Consider the following 8,068-nt stretch of genomic DNA (forward strand, 5'->3'; position numbering starts at 1 on the left):
AACTCAACTGCTCAAATACTTAGCACTCCCGTGTATATCCGATCAGACTTACTGGGGACGAAGGTTCGATCGGATATTACCAAGACCGTCACCAAGACATAACTAGGGCCCAGACATCACTAGGGCCCATCAAAGTCTGTAAACTTCAAAAGGCCCCTCACTATGGAATAATAAGCAACAATCCATCGGTATGAATATGATAATTCTTTTAACATTATGTATAATTGTTATTTAGGAATCATTGGAAAAGACTTGTGCAACCCATACAGTGGAGGTTTTTGTCCTCGAGCACAGAATTAGTTGGCACAATTATGGAAATACGACAAATTGTCAATATGATTAGCCTTATTTTAGTAACTTATCTCGTTATTCATGCTAAAGGAACACAATATTATATATATTTGTGGTCTCTTCTTCCCACGCATGTAAGTTCTTCCATCGATCCCCACTTTTTTCCTTCATTGTTCTTGTATCCTTATTGTTGAGTCTTCCTATTTGACTTGAACATCGGAGTAATTGTGTTGGCACCCCTCTACTGACACCCTTGTCCTTTTTGACGTGGCAGGCTCACTCACGGCTTCAAACACCATCCCGAGATCTTACGGTCAACAACAAGCCACCTCACTGGTGGTCCATCTTCCTAGACAAGAACAATTGTGGTTGGAATTCATGGAGGAACTCCATGACTCTGTAGTAATCAAGGAATACTTCACACGTAAAACGATCTTCCCTTGGTCGACTCCTAACTTTGCCCCTGTAACCAACCAATGCCCTGGAGTATCTTGTGGCCCTTTCAACATCTCTGTCATGTCCACAATCTTGGCAAGCTTGGTGAAGTCCCTTGATGTAGAAGAAGCTTGTTTTTGTGCCAGAGTAGATGATGTGCTATGATCCCACACCGACTTTATCGCGCAATTGGTCGCGATGTGGGAGTACCATGTGGAAGGAGGATCTTTGGTAGGGATGTGCTGCAAGTGGATGGCAAGTCAGTTTTGTTTGCTTCCTTTATTGTTTAACCTCAGGACAGTGACTGGTTTTCGACCAACAGATGCCTGAATCATGTTCTGGAATCAGCAAAATATACAACAGATATGGTAAACTTAGATACTGCAGTTGGCATTACAAACGGTTAATGAGATAACTGGCGACTAACAAAAAGCTTAGTTTGTCTTCTAATCATACATAAGATGATAAGAATCGTATCATTGGTCAAATCATCAAAACTAATAAGGATCTTAAATAATGTTTACCTGTCGGTGCTAACATTGAGCTTCAGCCCTATTAAGCTAAACTGAAGAGAAGAGGATACAGGTTCCTTTCTCTGGTGTCCGGGGGATATTAACCGGCAGCGGAGACCAGACTCTCTGGACTTGAAATTCCAAGAAATATCATAGCTCCTCTATGGGTGGTTTATTTGTGAGATACAAAAACACCTTCAACTTAGGAGGCCCTGGGTGTAATAATAAAATGAGATCCCAAATAAATTTTTAATAATATATAATTTATCTATAATAATTTTTTCTAATATTTCTATTTACAAAATCTTCTATAATATTATCAGTTTCAAGATTTTCCAAGATATCTTTCTCAATATATAAAATTGTCAATCCATTTAATCTTTCTTGAAACATTGATGATCTCATATATGTTTTTAATAATTTTAATTTTGAAAAACTTCTTTCAGTCATGCAACTATAACAGGCATAGTCAACAAAATTCTATAAGTAATTGCTACATTTGGATAACAATCTACCCTTTGAATAAATTCAAGAATATCAATTGCAGACATTATCATATTTGGTAAAATCGTTTGTAATATTTTTAATTTAGTAAATAAATCATCTAACTCAACATCTGATGAGTTGTCATGAGTTAAAGTAGATTTTAAATTGACACAATATTTTCTCAATTCATCATCATCCAAAGTTCTTAATGTTTTTTAATCAAATAAAAAGTCAAATATATTTTCAAAGGTTTTCATTTGCTCAAATCTACATTTTAAAGAAGCAATTATCATGTTCACAACAATAATAAAATAATCAATTCTAAAAGACTCTTCTAATGATAGTGAAACTTCTTCATCTTCTCTTTCATTAAATTGTCTTTTCCTAAAAATACGACGTTTTATTGCAAATATTGGCTCTATATTCATATCTAATGCAAGACTCTTAGCAATAGTCAAACTTGCAGCATAATCATCATTCCTATACTTTTCAAAAAATGATATTACACCTTCTAATTGTTTCATGGCAGAGTCAATGCACATAGATTTTGATTGTAATTTCTTATTCACCATTGATCCTGTCCGAACCGGGAAGCAGTGGACGCTGGGCACGTGGCGCTTCCTGCTAGATCCTCGAATGCTCCGGTGAACCTGCAACGAAACCGAGCCGGGAGGGGTGTCCCGGCGACGGCCCTCCGACGCTCAAGTCAGGCGAGGAATAACAAAAAGGTGGCTTCAAGATGAAGATTTTTCATACCTCCAGTGGAGAAATGGAAGCCTTATATAGATCTCTCAAAGAAGCCTGTGCGTGCCAATCAAAGCAACCACTTGCCTCTGACCATGCCCAGGTATGGGTCTGTCAGAAGGGCCATGTCTAAATATGGATCTGTCAGGGAGACGTCCATGAGACCATACTGCTACTGTATCAGCCTCTCCATGATGTGACGGCAAGATCGTGCGATCTTGTGTACGGCCTAATCATTAGACATGCTTCGGCTGACATCTCATATCCTGAGTCGAGCGCATAGGGCGTCTGATACCTCGGCTCATGGCCGGGTACAACTCCTTCGGCTAGAGGGCCTGGCCGAGCGATCGGCCTAGGGTGCCCGCTCGGCGATCCCACGGGGTTAACCCCTCTCGACTCCTACCCCTACGTGTCGTTCACCCGTTGCCCCTGAGGGCCCCCGTTTATCGCCGGATCACTTGCCTTCCCTTCAAGTCTAGTCGAAGGAGGCAGCGAGTCCGACTGACTGGACTATATGTATTCGAGCGGGCTGTCGCCTCCTTTCCGTAGCTTATATTCTTTCTTTAGCCGTTCGGCCCTTATGCCGGATTTAGCCGCTCGGCTCTTCGTTTCGGATGCCTCGCTCAAAGTGGATGTTGGCTTGTCTAAATCTTCTCGAAAATCGCGCAAATCCCTTCCATCAAGTCGCAGCGTGCGCGGTATGACGCGCATTAATTGTGCCTAGTGGCAAGACGCCACGTGGCTCTTCTCGCGTGGCGTCGATGCTTAATACGATGGGACGCGATTGCTTTGAAATAGACGGTCGGATGAAGGCCTCGTCCTTCATGACCTGCATCCGACGGCGGAGGCTACCCAGCCTCGGCAGTATAAGGCCCCCGCCTCCTTCCTTCGCCGCATGCTTGCTTGCGCGCTGCCTCCTGCTTCGTCCTGTTGCTGCGGCCTTCGGCGACCCAGTGTCTGTTCTTAAGCGGCGATCACCTCCTCGGTGATTTTTCCCCCCGTTTCCTTCCCAGTGAGTCTTCTGCCTTCACTTAATAGGTCTTCCCTGCTCATTTCGCTCCTTTCGTTTCCCTTCCTTTGATTTCTTTCTGAGATGGCGAGTTCCTCCGAACCCGCTGTTAACATTTTGGGCCCCTGGTACCTGACCATGGAGAGCCGATTCGATGAGAAGCATGCCCAGCGCCTTGTTCGGACATACGGGCTTCCTGATGACCACGAAATAATTATAGCCGGCCTGACCGACCGTCCAAATGACCCGCCGATCGGCTCCATTTGTTTCTTTTTAGACCAATTCCAGGGCGGCCTTAGATTTCCTACCCATCCATTTATTCTGGAGGTTTGTAATTACTTCCGCATCCCGCTCGGCCAGCTTGTGCCGAATTCCTTTAGGTTGCTGAGCGGGATGGTCGTCCTCTTTAAGTTGCACAGTATTCCTCTTGACCCTAAGATATTCCATTTCTTCTTCTACCCCAAACAATCCGAGCCGGGCACTTTTATCTTCCAAAGTAGAATAGGCTTTAAATTTTTTGATAACATGCCGACCTCCAACAAACACTGGAAGGAGTTTTTCTTCTTCATCCGACTTCCCGATCGGCCAGCCTTCCGCACCCAATGGCAGACCGCCGTGCCGACCCAGCCGGAGCTTGGCAAGTTCAGAAGTAATCCAGCCTATCTTCATGCGGCGAACTGGTTGTCCGGCCAGCGATACAAGATCGACCAGTTGCTCTTGAAGGGGGTGCTATATATTTTCGGATTATCTCCCGTTCGGGCGAATCTCCCCTTCCGCATGAGTAAGGACTCTTTACTCTCTTAGTCTTTTTTGTCTAACTGATTTTAATTTCTTTCACTGCAGCTGATGTCATGTGGCGATCCAAGGCTACCGCTCACTTGAAATTGAAGTCTGTAGAAATTGAAGCGGCCACCAAAAAGGAGCTCACCGAGCGGGGTTTAATCCCTAGCCGCCCGGCAGATGCAGGAGAGGGAGGGGCACAGTCCGCTCCTGAAACAGAAGCTGCCTCATCCGCTTCAGCGGAGGTTGAGGCGGAAATTGATCCTGTTTCCTCGGCTCCCGCCGAGCTGAGCGTTCCCCAGGTTGGAGATCCACCTTTGGAGGTTCGGCGGAAACGTCGAAGAGACCCCCGCCTTCCGTCAGCCCAAGAAGGGGAACCATAGGCGCCGATCGGCGTAACTTCGCCCGACCGCACGCCATCCCGGATCGGGACCCCTATGGCTTCGCCTGCCGCACAGTCTTCTGGCTCTCCTCCCCGACCTCGCCGCCGCTTACGTCGGTTGGGCGAAACTTCCACCATAGGGGAGTCCTCGCATCAGGCGGCCGCGACTGAAGAAGCGACGTCCGGCCACCCTACCTTCAAGACTACCCTCCGATTCCCATCGGAGGAATATTTACTGTCTGCCGACCGGCCATCGAGCCCCGTTCACGAAATAACCCTGACTGGTCCGCTCGCCAAACTCTTCGAGGACGCCCGGATTCAGGTGGCCCTTATGACGCCCAAGCAGCTCGGCGATAACAATATGCAGCAGGCCACTCAGGTAAACCCCTCTTCATTCCCGTGTCATGCTATTGTTTGATTCCTGACATTATTATTTCCCTTACAGCGCTGGGCTGAGCAAATTGCCACTAGCCATCGGCTAGCCGAGTTGGAGGGCCTTCTGGAAAAACTCCAAGTGTCGGAAGGTCCCACGGCCGAGAAAAACTCTTGAGGCCGAACAGAAGAAGGCTGCCGACCTGGCTGCTGAGGTAGCTCGGCTAGAGGACTTGGTGAAGAAGCGTGACAAAGATGTGAAGCGCGCTGGTAGCCGGAAGAGGCAGGCGATCGCTGACCTGGACAGAATGAAAGTAGATGTCCATGCGCTAAATCAGCGAACTAAGGATCTGGAGGCCCAACTGAACGCCGAACGGGAGGTCCGTTCGGCTGAATGCACAAAGGCTGAAGCAAACTTAAAGGCCCTCCAAGATTCCTTAACTGCTTCCCGGGCGTTGCTCAAAAAATATAAGGAGGGAGAGCCGAGTCGCCTAGCTGTAGCGCGCCAAGAATACATCCACTCAGAGCGATTCGGTGAAAAGTTTGGTGGCAACGTCTCCTCAACCTTCCTCGAGGCGGTCAAGGTCACCACGGCGTACTTCAAAAAGGGGGGGCATCTTCCTGCTGACTTGAGCATTCCTCCTCCCGAACTGGCGGCCATGATCGACGACATCCCGGACACCTTTTTTAATTTTGAGGATCCGGAGTGATGTGGGTTATTTCAAGCACTTTTTGTACTTCCTCCGCTCGGTGGATGTGAGATTTTTGTACGTGCCGTTCGGCATAATTTTTCTTCTAATGAAACGATGCCCCTTTTCCTGTCTTCCTACTCATTGTCCATAATATTCTTCTGTTTGCTTAACATTAATGCTTGTAAAATTTTCGTCAGTCGTGCTCTTAAACTTTCTCCTTCACGCGTCCGATCGGCTTGGCTCATTGCATAAAGTGCGAGTGAGCAGACCTACTCGTTCTGCACGTATCCTGCTTGCGTGAAGTCAACAAACGCCGAGTGTCGAAGGACCAACCCCCCTTCGGGCCTGAATGCTTTAATATTTATAGTTTCCGCAATTTCTTACTCCGATATTCGTTCTTCCGCTTGGTATATTTATAGTCGATCGGCGCGGCTCTCGATTTTTAACGACGGGGCTCGTCGGCTTTCCGCTCGGATTATTTATAGACGCCGGCCCGTCTCTCGTCGGCGCGGATATTTATAGCCGGTCGGCGCGGCTCTTGATTTTTAACGACGGTGCTCGTCTGCGCGAATATTTATAGCCGGTCGGCGCGGCTCTCGATTTTTAACGACGGTGCTCGTCGGCGCGATTATTTATAGACGCGGCTCTCGATTTTTAACGACGGGGCTCGTCGGCGCGGATATTTATAGCCGGTCGGCGCGGCTCTCGATTTTTAATGACGGGGCTCGTCGGCGTTCCGCCCGGATTATTTATAGACGCCGGCCCGTCTCTCGATTTTTAACGACGGGGCTCGTCGGCGCGGATATTTATAGCCGGTCGGCGCGGCTCTCGATTTTTAACGACGGGGCTCGTCGGCGAGGATATTTATAGCCGGTCGGCGCGGCTCTCCGGTTTAATGTCTGGGCTAGACGGCTTTAGGGCTAACTCCTTACCAGGTCGAGCGACCTTGGCCCTCCGTTTCGCAGAGGATACCCTGTGCTATCATCCTTCTACTTCCTGCATCGCAAGTGCCTAGGCGACCGAGGAGCATATACAGTTACATTTAGCGCACCTTTCACCCAGTGCGGAGAACGTATTCCTGGCCAAACGGCTCAGGGTCTGCTTCGTCGAGCATTTTTGCTAAGATAATTTACTGCCGTTCGAACGGTACAGGGCCTTCGACCCACGATAACGTCTTATTTTCGCTCTCTTGACTCTTCATTTCTGCATTTCAAGCATTCAGTCGAAAAATGAAGTACACCGAGTGATTTACAGTGATACACCTTTCATCCCGCCCGGTAAGGCTGGAGGTGGTTCGCCACGGTCTATCTAGCTGCCGACCGTCCTTGTCTTCCAAATAATACGCGCTTTTGACTCAAGGACCGCCCATGGAGCTTCAAGCTTGCCGACGCCGACCGGCTTGACTTTCTTCCGCATAAGATCGCCGACCGAATGATCCGGGAATGACGCGTCGGTTGTAAGTTTGCTTCATCCGCTGGCGGTATGCCAACGGACGCCTTTGCCTCTCCTCTTCTACCAAGTCCAGCTCCATGTTTCTTCGTTCGGCGTTGTCATCATCGTAGCTCGGATCCGGATTGAATCAACGCCGACCGGTATGACAGCCTCACCGCCATATACCAAATGGAACGGTGTGACTCCTGTCCCTTCTTTTGGCGTCGTTCGGATGGCCCACAAGACGCTCAGCACTTCATCTGGCCAACTTCCCCCCAAATGGTCGAGCCGAGCACGCAGAATACGGAGAATTTCCCTGTTGGCGACTTCAGCCTGACCGTTGCTCTGGGGATAGGCCACAGACGTGAAATGTTGCTCAATGCCGTAGCTCCTGCACCACTCTTCTAACATTTTCCCTGTGAACTGCCGCCCGTTGTCGGACACTAGTCGGCGGGGGATGTCGAACCGACAAATGATGTGTTGCCAGATGAATTTTTTAACCATTTGTTCAGTAATCTTTGCGAGTGGCTCGGCCTCCACCCACTTGGAGAAGTAGTCTACCGCCACTAGTAAGAATTTCCTCTGCCCGGTCGCCATCGGAAATGGACCCACAATATCCATTCCCCATTGATCAAACGGACATGAGATGGTTGATGCCTTCATCTCCTCTGCCGGTCGGTGGATGAAGTTATGATACTTCTGGCATGAAAGGCATGTAGATACTGTCCGAGCGGCATCTGTTTGTAAGGTTGGCCAAAAGTATCCGGCCAAGAGGATCTTCTTGGCCAACGAGCGCCCGCCCGGATGTCCCCCGCATGATCCTTGATGTACTTCCTGGAGGATGTAAGCTGAGTCTTCCGAACTTACACATTTCAGCAAAGGACGCAAAAAAGTTTTCTTGTAAAGCTGATCTCCGATGAGTGTAAACCGACCG

Source organism: Zingiber officinale, chromosome 5B (assembly GCF_018446385.1).
Source record: "Zingiber officinale cultivar Zhangliang chromosome 5B, Zo_v1.1, whole genome shotgun sequence".
NCBI classification, from domain to species: Eukaryota; Viridiplantae; Streptophyta; class Magnoliopsida; order Zingiberales; family Zingiberaceae; genus Zingiber; species Zingiber officinale.